Here is a 14,860-nt window from a genome sequence, read left to right as displayed (position 1 = left end):
TCATGTTTCCCAGAAAAGATTGATTTAATTCCAAGCAAGAACTATATTATATATTGTATATTTAAGAATATTTGATAGCAGTTCTGGGAGAGGACATAGGGTGAAGGAATTTATATAAGCAGGCCTTAAAAACGAAGACTGGAAAATAGACATCACCCAGTCTTAAGTCATTATGATTAATTCATTATTCAGGCCACTAGGCTTTAGGTAAAGGTGATACCTGGTTTTAATCCTTGAGTTTTTTTGATAAAAAATGATTATTTAAATGTTTCTTGAAATTCAGTGTTTCTGAAAAAATGAAATGTTTACTGTAACTTTCCAGTTTTCTCAAAAATGTTATGTAAATTAATGAGAAAGAGTAATAAATCATGGAGACATTCCAACATGCAGATTTCATACTGCAAGATATACATAATAAAGAGTCCTTGATGATTTATACAGTGAAGACAGTTGTGCTTTTCAGTGATCATAATCTAATTTAAAAATGAAATGTGAGTCAGTGTTATCAGGAAAGCAGTATGTTCCCCAAGAAACCCATTAATTACTGAAGAACACTGACATGCCAGCTCTCTTCTCAGGTGTGCATTTCTGCTTTGTATTTTCTATTGACAATATCCTAAGATCTTCCATTTTGTGCCAGTAAAGGCAGAAGAGCTAAAAGGATTTGAATTGCTAGAATAAAAATGATGTCTAAAAAATCATGAAAGTGAGTGAATTATGATTAAGAGTCTTAACATTTCAGTTCTTTTATATCAGGGCAGGGGTGAAATCCGGCAGGTTCTGACAGGTTCTAGAGAACCGGTAACAGAAATTTTGAGCAGTTCAGCGAACCGGCAAATACCACCTCTGGCTGACCCCAGAATGGAGCGGGAATGGAGATTTTGCAATAACCTTCCCCCAGGAGTGGGAAGGGAATGGGAATTTTGCAGTATCCTTTCCCTGGAGTGGGGTGGGAATGGAGATTTTGCAGTATCCTTCCCCTGCCACACTCACCAAGCCACACTCACCAAGCCACGCCCACAGAACCGGTATTAAAAAAAATTGGATTTCATTACTGTAACAGGGGTATCAAACTGGAGGCCAAACTGAAGGTCTGCAGGCAGGATACGTCATGCCCTTCCACACCCACCCCAGCTTAGCAAATGGGAAAAAATGTTGTGAAATGTCATGTGATGACAACATGATGACGGGTGTTTGACACTTGTGTTTTATATATAATCTGGGAATCTAAAGTTTTATTTAAAGTCCAATTTTGACCAATATAATTACTGTGGTTGGGTTCTTCCATTGTGATATTTTAATGTTGTAAAACAACTGGCAAAGTTTTTTGTTTCATCTGATTTGGAGAACTGGTTGTGATTCTTTAAAAAAGCAAAGTATTGCTATTGCAAAACAAAGGATCAGTCTTGATTATTTATAACCTGATTTTTAATTTATATAAGCGTTATCAGAATTACTTCAGAAGCATTTAGAGAAAATGGTTGAAGTGCAATGCTTTGTTTTGAAGTTTCCTGAATTACTTAAACATGAATATGTTTTTCAATTATCTGTTTTGCTGATTAATGACAGAAATAAAATGGGTATTTTGGAGCTGAATACTCAGGAGGGTGGATATGAGTTTAATTTCTTCGTCCTACCAAGTCTCATATTTATATGAAAAAGGTTCATAGAATTAATTAAGAGTTGTGTTTCAGGAAATCAACATCAAAATGTATTTACTACTAAGTATGTGCAACAAATCTGGACTATCCATGAGAACAATTATTTTTGGGAATAATCAATGCCATTGGAGGAAAAAATAATATGGTGGATCACCCTTTGGAATAATAGTGATGTCTTATTTAGATTAGTGAAGATTAGCATAGCAACAGAAACAATGACAGCTAAGAAAATGAGGGCCCTAAACCAGATCAGACTTGAACTGAGACTCATGATCTGCAGCGGGAACTTGATTAGATAATTAGTCTGGACTATTAAGACTCTGATTTCAAGAATATCATTAGCAATACAGAATGTAATTAGCAATAAAAGGTGAAAACTATGCAACATTAGACTTGCAACTGATAGAATTAGAATTCTTTTTTGAATATTCTTTTTTTAGAATATTTTTGAGTATCAGTTGTCTCTTTTTTAAAAAAACTGATTACTTTGTTCGTCTTTTTTTCTGTAGTTCCAAAATATTAACCCCATATTGAAAGAAAATAATTTCTTGACTATGGTAGTATGTGTTCTAGAATTTTTAATAAAATAATATGATTTGGGTTATAGAACTATGTTAAGTGTAATACTGTACTTCTATTAATAATTTTCATTTTTGTGTGCCTCATAAATTTGTGTAACTTCTATTAATAATTTTCATTTTTGTGTACCTCATAAATTTGCTTGCTGAAGTTCAGAGTTTGTCTTTCCCAAAGCTCCACACAAAGCAGATAAAAATGCTATTTTAGAGTTTTTTCCCATTCTTCCAAAATAGATATGATATATGATCCAAAATAGAAACTGATTAAAAATGATGACTAGCCACTACTTCATTCTAATGAACTAATTTCCACTTCTGAAAGATGCTAACTGCATTTATAATTTCAGTGAAGTGCAGCTTTTTTTACAGACAGTTTTAGAACTACAAACATTTGTATGGAGAATTGCATACTGAAGGCAGAACCTATTAGATATGCAATACTCTCATTGATACCAATCATTTTATGCAATAACTCCTTTTAAGATCAGTATGTTTGTTCTAATTCAGAACCATATTGATAGATCAGTAGATTGGTCATGTATTTCACAGGAGATGCTTATTGCATTCACCAAATAATGGTGCTTCGTGGGGTGCAAAGTCACGTTTCTACATTCAATACAGACAGAGACAAAGTCTGTCAGTCTACATTGTTTACCATGTGATGTGGATACAAGGAATAGCTAAGGGTATTCATATAGACGAATGAAATATGTAAGGCATTTAAGATCAGAATTTATAAATAAGTAAAAGATTTGTAACAGTTAAGTGAAAATTGAGAGTTTGGAGTCCAGTAAAAATTTAACATTAAGCAATCCCCCCTCCATTCTGATAAATGTTGAACAAGTACAGACTTTGTCTACAACATAATTCTGTGAGTAGGCTTTGGCTAAGAGGCCAAAACCACTCAGTAAGCTTCTTTGAATAAGGATGGTCTTGACTTAAACATGTGTCTTCTGGATTCTAGTCCAACTTCTTTGAGAATATCCAGATAGATGCATCTCTAGATTTGGTGGTTTTGAATAAAATCTATTGCTGTAATTGCTAAGAGTCAACACTAACTTGATGGCATGTAACCAAAGATTAACCAAAAAGATTTGGTTAATGCAATGGCTACTGTATATAGATGCTATAATATAAGAATAAATACAAAAAAGCATATTAGTTTCATATTTTAAATAATTTTAGCTTTATTTTATTCTGAAACAATAGTAACTGCCACTTGTAGTGATCAACAAGTATTATTTTAGGTTCAGTTTTGTTTTCAAGCATTTCTTCTAAGAGTGAACAAAATCTATATTTAGAATGGTAAGAGACAGTCTGAAAAAAGATCAGTCAGATATGCTGTGGTAGAATCTGCAGGTAGTGGGCCCAAATTATGGTCATTGCAGTATGGTAAGTGGCACAACCCACACCTGCCATTATCTTGCCATTCCCAAGGAAATGCAGTCAGTCTGGCGAGATTCTTGTAACATTGATGACTAGCAATAAAACTACTGTTGAGATACTTCAGCAGTGGTTCTGGTTGCTTTTGCCTGACATATGTTTAGGTTTACTATAAATTGCTCAATAATGCTATCTACAGTATATCACAGAAGTGAGTATACCCATTCACATTTTGTAAATATTTAAGTTTAGTTAGTTTAGTTTAGTTTAGTTTATTTAGACTTTTATCCCGCCCTTCTCCCGAAGGACTCAGGGCGGTTCACAGCCAAAGTAAAGACAACACAATATATACAGTAAAAACAATAATAAAAATCTTATTAGACATCAGGCCAGATTAAAACTATTAAAACATGAAAAACTCCAAATTAAATCAAAATCTTAAAACTGCTAAAAATTTATTTTTAAAATTTCTATGCCAGTCCTGCGCGAATAAATAGGTAGGTCTTCAACTCGCGTCGAAAGGTCCAAAGGTCAGGTAGTTGTCTTAGTCCTGGGGGAAGTTCATTCCATAGGGTGGGAGCCCCCACAGAGAAGGCCCTTCCCCTGGGGGCTGCCAGCCGACATTGCTTGGCGGGCGGCACCCTGAGAAGTCCCTCTCTGTGAGAGCGCACGGGTCGGTGGGAGGTAATCGGTAACAGTAGGCGGTCCCGTAAATAACCCGCTTTGAAGGTAGTAACCAAAACCTTGAAGTGCACCCGAATGACCACAGATAGCCAGTGCAGTCTGCGCAGGAGCGGTGTTACATGGGAGCCACGACCGGCTCCCTCTATCACCCGCGCAGCTGCATTCTGAACCAACAGAAGCCTCCGGGTGCTCTTCAAGGGTAGCCCCATGTAGAGAGCATTGCAGTAATCCAAGCAAAAGGTAACCAGAGCATGAGTGACCGTGTATAGGGCATCCCGGTCTAGGAAGGGGTGCAACTGGCGAATCAGGCAGACCTGATAAAATGCCGTCCTGGAGACGGTCGTCAAATGATCTTCAAAAGACAACCGCCCATCCAGGAGAATGCCCAAGTTGTGCACCCTTTCCATCGGGGCCAATGACTCGCCCCCAACAGTCAGCCGCAGCTGCAGCTAACTGTACTGGGGTGCCGGCATTCACAGCCAGTCTGTCTTGGAGGGATTGAGCTTGAGCCTGTTTCTCCCCATCCAGACCCGTACGGCTTCCAGACACCGGGACAGTACTTCAACCACTTCATTGGGGTGGCCTGGGGTGGAGAAGTACAGCTGCGTATCATCAGGTACAGTTGGTACCTCACCCCAAAACCACTGATGATCTCACCCAGTGGCTTCATGTAGATGTTGAACAGGAGAGGCGAGAGAATTGACCCCTGTGGCACCCCACACATGAGGCACCTCGCGGTCGATCTCTGCCCCCCTGCCAACACCGTCTGCAACCAGTCAGAAAGATAGGAGGAGAACCACCGATAAACGGTGCCTTCCACTCCCAAACTCTCCAGCCGGTGCAGCAGGATACCATGGTCGATGGTATCAAAAGCTGCTGAGAGGTCTAATAGGACCAGGGCTGAGGAATAACCCCTGTCCCTGTCCCTCCAGAGATCATCAACCAATGCGACCAACGCCGTCTCCGTACTGTATCCAGGCCGAAAGCCGGACTGGAACGGGTCTAGATAGACAGTTTCCTCCAGGTATTGGGGTAATTGATGTGCCACCACACTCTCTACAACCTTCGCCACAAAACGAAGGTTGGAGACCAGACGATAATTTCCTAAAACAGCTGGGTCCAGAGAGGGCTTCTTGAGGAGGGGTCTCACCACCGCCTCTTTCAAGGCAGCAGGGAAAACCTTGAAAGCATTTATAATCCCCCGGACCCAGCCTCGTGTCACCTCCTGCGTGGCCAGCACCAGCCAGGAGAGGCACGGGTCCAGTAAACATGTGGTGGCATTCAACCAACAACCTGTCCATGTCCTCAGGAGTCACAGGGTCAAATTCATCCCAAACAGTCTCAACAAGATGAATTTCCGATCTCTCACCTGGATCTACCCAATCTTGATCCAACCCGTCCTGGAGCTGAACAATTTTATTGTATAGATAACCACTAAACTCCTCGGCCCGCCCTTGTAAGGGGTCCTCCCGCTCCTCCTGATAAAGGAGAGAGCAGGTCACCCGAAACAGGGTGGCCGGGCGGTTATCTGCCGACGCAATGAGGGAGGAAATGTATAAACGCTTCCCTTCCCTCAATGCCACTAGGTAGGTCCTACTATATGACCTAACTAGTGTTCGGTCAGCCTCTGAACGGCTGTATCTCCAAGCCCTCTCTAGGCGTCTTCTCCGGCGTTTCATCTCCCTCAGCTCCTCGGAGAACCAAGGAGCTGGTTGAGACCTACGCTGGGTCAGAGGCCGCAAAGGCACGACACGGTCCAGAGCCCCAGCCGTGGCCAGTTCCCAGGCCGCGACTAGTTCTTCAGCTGTGCCATGGGCCAGATCCTCGGGAATGGCCCAAGCTCCATCAGGAACCTCTCCGGGTCCATCAGGCGCCTGGGACGGAACCAACGTATTGGTCCCGTCTCCCTGCGGTGTTGAGTGGCGGTCTGAAAGTCCAGGCGAAGGAGAGAATGATCTGACCATGACAAAAGCTCAATGACTAGATCTCCTAAGTCCAGATCATTCAACCACTGTCCAGAGATAAAAATCAGATCCAGTGTGCTTCCCCCGATGTGAGTAGGGCCATCAACTACTTGAGCCAGGTCCAAGGCCGTCATGGAGGCCATGAACTCCGAGCCGTCATTGATAACAAGCCGGTCGATGGCAAGTTGAAGTCCCCCAAGACTATAAGTCTGGGGATCTCCACCACCACCCCGGCAAGCACCTCCAACAGCTTGGGCAGGGCTGTTGTCACACTGCAGGGAGCCAGGTACGCGATCAACAAGCCCATCTGAGCCCTATGACCCCACTTCACAAAGAGGGATTTACAACCGGCTATCTGAGGTACAGCAGTCTCCTTCGGTTCTAGACTTTCTCTAATAACAACTGCCATCCCCCACCCCTACCTTGAGCCCTCGGCTGATGAAATGCCCGGAAACCCGGTGAGCACATTTCGACAAGGGGAACTCCCCCTTCTGTGCCCAACCAGGTCTCCGTAATGCCCATAAGGTCCGTCGATCCCCCCTGTATAAGATCATGAATCAGGGGGGCTTTATTAATGACGGACCGTGCATTGCACAGCATCAGCCGAAGGCCCAAGCCCAGAGGATTCTGGCCACTCGGGGAACGGGAAAAGTCTGGGAGGCCGGGGCGAGCGATCGCTTTTAAACAGCGAATGCGCACTCCCGGAGAATGATATGGCCTCTCACTTCCACCATATCTGCCCCTCCCACTTACCGTGCAGTTGGAACCACCCTCAATACTGGGAACATAATCCTCCCCCCTTACCTTCGGACCTATTGAAGAAATGCCGCGAGTGTGTGCAGGAACTGGCTCCCCCCCCCCGACGGGTTCCCCCCAGCACCCGTCACTACTCTCCCCCCCTTAAAAAACCTCTTTAAAAATCCCCAAAAGTTCTTCTTGGACGCATGCCACCTCTCCGGGTCCCAAGACCCCTCGTAGAGGTAGGCCCTCGATAGAGAAGAGGGCCATTCCCGCGAGATGGGGGAATCCCTCAGGCCAAGAAGTTCGGTCGTAGAATAACGCATATAAAGCGAATCGGCATATGAATGAGTTCATCCCAATTGACCTCGATGTTAAAACAGTCCGGCTTGAGCCAATCTTAAAAGAACCAGTATATCTTTTCATGTGATACCCCTAAGTAATAATGTCCAAATGGGGTCCAAAGTGTCAATATTTTGTTTAGCCACCATTATTTTCCAGCATTATTTTCCAGAGTGCCATGTTGAACTTCCAGTGACCAGTATGAGAGAGTGAGAGCAATAACAAATTTAACACACCTGCTCCCCTTTCACACCTGATACCTTGTACCACTAATGAGTCACATGACACCAGGGGAGGAAAATGGCTACTTGGACCCCATTTGGACATTATCACTTAGGGGTGTACTCATTTTTGTTTAGACATTAATGGCTGTGTGTTGTGTTATTTGAGGAGACACATTTACACTGTTATACAAGCTGTGTACTCACTACTTTACATTGTAACCAAGTGTCATTTCTTTAGTGTTGTCACATGAAAAGATATGCTTAAATATTTATAAAATGTGAGGGGCTGTACTCACTTCTGTGATATACAGTATCATTGAGCAATGAAAATCAAGTTAAATAATTTACCTATTAACATTACGATGCATTCCTCCATGAGATGGAATGGTATGATTCAAATCATACCTTGTGCAATAATAAATGCAAAATTAACATTTTCACACAATACAGAAAATACATGGGATCATATAATTTCATAACTAGAAATGTAACAGTGTACTTTTCAAATTCTTCAGAGCAAAGACATTTCTAAAGCTATGCAAATGTATGATGATGGAATGCTTGTGATAAGGTCAAATGGAGACAAATGGAACTATCACTGCACACTAGCTATTCTCTTAAGCGGATGCCATTTCTTCATATAACCTTTTATCTTCACTTTGTGACTCTTATTCTGGCATTATTGAATAAAAAATAATTCTGATGCCTTAATATATAAAGAACAGTGTGATAAAAAAACGAATACGGACAAATGTTTTGAAGTTGTTTGATGTACATCTGTAAATAAGTTATTTTGCTTTATTCTGTTTCGGTAGAATATGGTAAAATTATGAAATACGTCATATGTTTTTCCGTACATCATAATTCTAATTCATAATTCTAAAAATTGTAAATAATAGTACCGTATATACTCGAGTATAAGCCGATCCGAATATAAGCCGAGGTACCTAATTTTACCACAAAAAGTGGGAAAAACTATTGACTCGAGTATAAGCCGAGGGTGGGAAATGAGGCAGCTACTGGTCAATGTAAAAAATAAAGATAGAGCCAAGTAAAATAACATGAATATTTATTTGAACGAAAAACAATAAAAGTGCAAAAGGGGGTCCCCAAAAAGAATATGGTATCAAAAATACAGTATCTTTAAAAGTAACAGCAACCAAGCTAACGAGAGCTAAAATCCCTCAAAACTGGAGTTCTCCTCCTCATCATCTGTTTGTCCAAACAGAGCTTCAGCTACTTCAGCTTCTGTGATGTTATCCGCATATACGTTGTCGTCATCACTGAGTTCACAGTCGTCATCATCACTGCTGTCACTCTCATACAATGCGCTGTCTTCACTGCCATCCATAGCATTACTAATGCCACATTTCTTGAAGGCACGTTGCACCATGTCCTCTGGAATATCTTCCCATGCATCACGAACCCACTGTGCTATTAGTTCTATGTCTGGCTTTCTCAGATTTCCAACTTTTGTCAGACGAGCTTGACCAGATGTCATCCATTCATGCCACATCCTTCGCACACGGTCCTTGAAAGGTTTATTTAAACTGACATCTAGGGGCTGCAATACAGATGTAAGCCCACCTGGAATAACGGCCAAAGTGACTTGAGATGACTTTGCCAATTTTTTTATGTCATCAGATGTGTGGGCTCTGAACATATCCCAAACTAACAGTGATCTTCTAGTCCAGTCCCCACTCCTCAAGCAAGAGATCCTATACTGTTTCAGACAAAGGATTGTCCAGTCTGTTCTTTAAAAACCCTCCAGGAATGAAGTGTCCAATAAGGTTCAAATTGCAAGTACCGGTAGTCCTCAATTTAAGACTGCAATTGAGCCCAAAACGTTGTTTTGTTATTTTTCCCTAACCGTGTATGTATCCCCCTGCCCCCCATTTTACGTCAGGCTGCCATCAAAGCGAAGCACGGCTGAATATTATTATTATTATTATTATTATTATTATTATTATTATCATTATCATTATCATCATTATCATCATCATCATCATCATCATCATCATCATCATCATCATTATTATTATTATTATCATTATCATTATTATCATTATCATCATCATCATTATTATTATTATTATTATCATTATCATTATTATCATTATCATCATCATCATCATTATTATTATTATTATCATTATCATTATTATCATTATCATCATCATCATTATTATTATTATTATCATCATTATTATCATTATCATCATCATCATCATTATTATTATTATTATCATTATCATTATTATCATTATCATCATCATCATCATTATTATTATTATTATTATCATTATCATTATTATCATCATCATCATCATCATTATTATTATTATTATTATTATCATTATTATTATTATTATTATATGATGATGATGATTTTTTTGCATTGGACAGAGCGAGCTTCAGTTTACCAAACTTTGTATCTTTTAATGAAACGTGTTAGTCTGGAAGGGACTGTTTGAACTCACAAAACACTTGCAACTTTTAGTTCCGTGCTGAGGATTTTTGGAAAGCAGCCCAGCAATATTTATTTATTGCTCGGACTGCTCTTATTTTCACTCCCCCTTTTCTTTTCTTTTCCTTCCTCCTCCTCCTTCTCTGCCTCTCTTTCGTCCCCCACCTCCCGGGATCCTTGCGGGTCGAAGGTTCTGCCCTGCCTTACACCAGCCGCCCACCTATGCCAAGGTCTCCTGGCTCTTTCGCCTCTGTAAGCAGCGGCTTCTCGGCAGCGTCGCCCCTCCCTCCATGGATCGGCTCCTTCCCCAGCACTGAAGGCATCCTTAGGAATACACCTCCACCTCCAGGAAAATAAAAGAGGCAGAGAAGGTAAATCGCCCGCCCGTTCGGAAAGGAAGGAGAGGACTCCAATGGAAGAAGGAGAGGAGAATTACCAATAACAAACACAAAGCGCTGGGTTAGAGGTGCCTTGTCATGTACAAGGAGATCAGAGAGGGCAACCACCGCGAAACAATAATCAGACTCAAAACGGGCTGCTTATTTGCCATTTGCTCTGGGTAGAACGGGTTTTTTTTTTAAAAAAAAATTGGTTTGGAGAAGGAAAGCTAATTTGCTGATCTGCGCGAGGGTCGGTTTCTTTTGCCTCCCTTCTTCTTCCTCCTCCTTCTTCCCACCCTAGCTTGCAATGCCCCCATCTCTCCTCCTCCTCCTCCTCCTGCCCCCCTCTCGGATTCGGCGTTCATTTCTTGCCTTTGCGGAGCGGAGGTGTTGGGGGGGGGAGGGTTTGGGAATAGATTTGGCAGAGGAGATTACCGTAATTTTGCTCACTGTTTACGAGCAAGTCTCGGGTTACAATGTTCACTCGGGGGAGTGAAACGCAAAGTATAGTTAGCCTGAAAAAAAACTGAACCGTGTGACTGGCGGGAGAGAAGGACGGCGCCGGGAGGGGCGGGGGGGAGAAATCGTTTGTTCTTGCCGTATTTCTCCGCTTTCCAAGAGGCTTTTCTTTTTCACCTCTTTCTCCCCACCTCCCCAATTTCCATAGGGGGAAAAAAAAACCCTGGGGAAAACTTGGCAAAAAATAAAATAAAATAAAAAGTACTGAGTGCAAATGTTTTTTTTTTATACTGTAGTTGGAGTTTTCCACGTTTCTTTCACATTCAAGGCAGCATTCTCCCCCCATCCCTCGCTGCTTTTCCAAAACATGCTTTGAAACCTTTGCATTTTATTGGGATGTATTCGTGACAAACGCCCCCTCCGCCCCCACCGCGGGCAAGAGGAGGACGAGTGAGAGGGGGGCGAAAATGTCGAAGCCCCTCCGCCCCGCCCCTCCGCCGACCACCGCCGCCGCCATCAAAAAGCGGCGGAAGAAAACGCCGGAGGCCAGCCGCCGCCCCAAAACGAGCCGGCCGAGCTGGCAAAGCATGCCGGCAGCATTTGGGCTCGTCCTGCCGGCCCAGCTGTTCCCGAGGGCAAAAAACCCTCTCCCTGGGTCGGCTCTGCAAGGGTAGACTCGAGTATAAGCCGAGGGGGCGTTTTTCAGCACAAAAAACGTGCTGAAAAACTCGGCTTATACTCGAGTATATACGGTATATTACATTAAGTCTACACAATGCCAGTAGCTCCCAAAGAATCCACCAAAACATAATAGCTGTCATTTAAATTTAAATCAGATTCCTGTATGCTTAAAGAAGTCAAACAAGAAAGAATCTGCTATGCCTTACAGACTTTGCTTTTTATTTCATTAAATTGGCAGATAAAAATTTTTGTTTATTACTTTCTCAGACATTATCAATTCAAGATGGCTGGGAATTATTGGAGTGGAAGATTGTAGAAAATAATAAGAGGAACAGTATAAAACAAAAACACATGTTCAGCACCTTGTTTTTCTACTATCAAATTCTTTACCTTTGAATAATTAAATGAAAAGCTTTCCAGTATGTCCATTTATATTTAATTCAAGGAACTGTCATCATTTAGATATTGTAGCTTTTAAAGCAATTCTTAAACGAAGAGAAATAGAGAGAATACTCCCATTTACTGACTAGATAAGTTTTTACCAATGTAGTTCATCTATGTCCGTGATGGTGAACTTATGGCACGTGTGCCAGAGGTGACACGCAGACCCCCTCTATGTGGGCACATGCACTGTCGCCCCAGATCAGCTAGCTGTTCATGGGATTTCCAAGGGGCACATGCCCACTGGCCATCTAGTCATCAGGTTTCTGAGGCATGCATGTGTACTGGCCAGCTGGTCATCGGGTTTCTGGTGCTCTGGCGCATGCACATGAGCACGCACCTTCCAGTTTGGGCACTGTGTGCCAAAAAGGTTCACCATCATTGATCTATGCGTATCTCAGATCTGGCTTCACTACACATTTTTAAAACTCTATTTTTGTAATTATTTTTTGGAAGCAACTTAGCCTCTGAGCCAAAAAAGAAGCCTTTTGCTTTTTGCGTCCTCTAAAATAGGTGACTCTAATGATTCCAATTTTGTTACTTTCTTTGTGCTCTGGTCTGATTTCTAATGATTGTCAACTTTCATCAGTATTCTTGTGTTAATCTCCCCACTTGGCTGTCTGTGGACAGGGAAGTGATTTCACATGCATGAGACATTTACGCCTGATAAGTCTATCTAAATTTAATTTACAAGTACCATGGAAAACCATGGTTCTGCAAAGTATCCTAAGCTTTTCTGTTTTTCAAGCTGCAGGGTAGTTATTTATCTACTTATATGAAAAAAAAATAAGATAACAAAGAATAGCTTTGTGAAGATTTATCATCAGCTCAGAATAAATGCCTAAAATCTGTTATGGGATGACATAAAATTATTAATGAAGATAGGACAACATGCTTAGAGATAGTTGTAATGATAGCATGAGAAATGGTTTTGATGTCTCAAATTTACTGTATATGTGACTAGAGTTAGCCACAACAGACAAGGTAAAGAATACACATACACACACACAAATACATACATATACATATATTTATATTTATATAATGTTCTTGAACTAGAGTCACTAGAATGATGTTAAATAAGAAATTATCCTTTCATTGTGGTTTTTTATTAGAAAGACAGATTGATCTAGTGATTAAAGTACTAAGATAAAAACTAGGAGACTGTGATTTCTAGTCCAACTTTTGGAATCAGAGTTCATTGTATATACCCATGATGGTGAACCTATGGCACATGTGCCAGAGGTGGCATGCCAAATCCTCTCTGTGGGCACACATGCCATCACCAGCTGCTCTTCCGGGATCTGTCACATGCATGCGCAGTGGTCTTCATGTGAGGATCAGCAGTCTAGCATGCACCCAGAAGAGAGCCACTGGCTGGTGCACATGCCCACTGCATGCACGTGACACAACCAGGAAGAGCAGCTGGCTGCTGTGTGCATGTGCACCGGCCAGCGGATCTTTTCCGGGTTCACGCGCACTCCAGTTTCAGTACTCAGTACTTCAGTACTCAGTGCCAAAAAGGTTAACCATCATTGGTATAACTTCTCTAATGTTTACATACTGAGTAGTTTCAACTTGGCAGGCTAAGATTTGATATATTATGACATTGATTGATCCCCATTTCATGGAACTGTGATTATCACACACGATCTATACTTTATATTTCAAAATTATGAACAGTCACATCTGGAAGTAGACTTATATATGCCTTTCAAGTAATAATTCTGAGCAGTGAAACTGAATACATTCTATTCTACCACAATAGCAAAAAAGCACACTGCAAAAACCAATTACTCTAATAGTATCCTGAAGTGTGAGCCAGCATAATGAAGCATAGATTTTCCATATTATAATGAGAATCCATTGTCACATTAGGTACAAAAAATTGATGTCAGACACTATGGACTGAATAAAATGGCTTATAAAGATACATCACCAATGTTGAATTAGCATGGAATACACATCAAATTGGTAGAACAGATGTGACTAGTTACTATCTTTTTTCTCTATTTGTTCTTTCTCTCAGCATGTCTCTGTATAATGTGACATTTTAACAGAGCAAAGGCAGACTAATTAAGAACTTTCTATTTTACTATCTTAAAATGAAAACAACTGATTGACAAGAGCATAAGATAATTTTCTTAATAAAGAAATTTTTTTTGAATGTTTCCAGAATCTATTCTGGAAAATAATTTTATTAGTTCATACCTTTCTCATTATTTGGATCTCCACATCATAGTCAGCCTTATTACTTAACCATGTTTTCCTGAATAAGCCACAATGACTGTTCATAAATCACATTAAGCCATAATTATACACATTACAAAGGTAGATTTGAATCAAGAACAACCCATATCCTGATGTGGGGAACTGAATTAAGACCCAATAGATACTGACTCTATGAAAGTAATTATTGAATTAGCCTTGCTTCAGGATCCTGGTTAGTATTATTTAATTTAGCTGAATTTGCTGATAATGTTCTGGTTTATTCTTTATAATGTTATATATTATATAGAGTATTGGTGAATTAATCCTTGTAAGAATAGTTCTGATTTATGAAAATTATCATATTGACAGGGAAGATTGCTCTTCAATTTTATTTAATATATCCTCAGGCATATAAACTTGCTTTCTTTTGCTGCTAAGAAATAATGTTATAGGAACGCTCATGACTGTTCTACTCAACTTTAGAATATTCCTTAATTGACTATTGACTATTTTTTCTTATTCATCTTCCCTGTCCACTTGCTTTTTAATCTTCACTCTCCTCCCTTACTGCGATTTACTTCCAATCAAATTTTGTATGAATTTTACTACATACAATTTTCAGTTATTAGACATATTTCTAATATCTT

Source organism: Ahaetulla prasina, chromosome 8, assembly GCF_028640845.1.
Source record: "Ahaetulla prasina isolate Xishuangbanna chromosome 8, ASM2864084v1, whole genome shotgun sequence".
NCBI lineage: Eukaryota > Metazoa > Chordata > Lepidosauria > Squamata > Colubridae > Ahaetulla > Ahaetulla prasina.
This window is presented reverse-complemented; position numbering follows the sequence as displayed.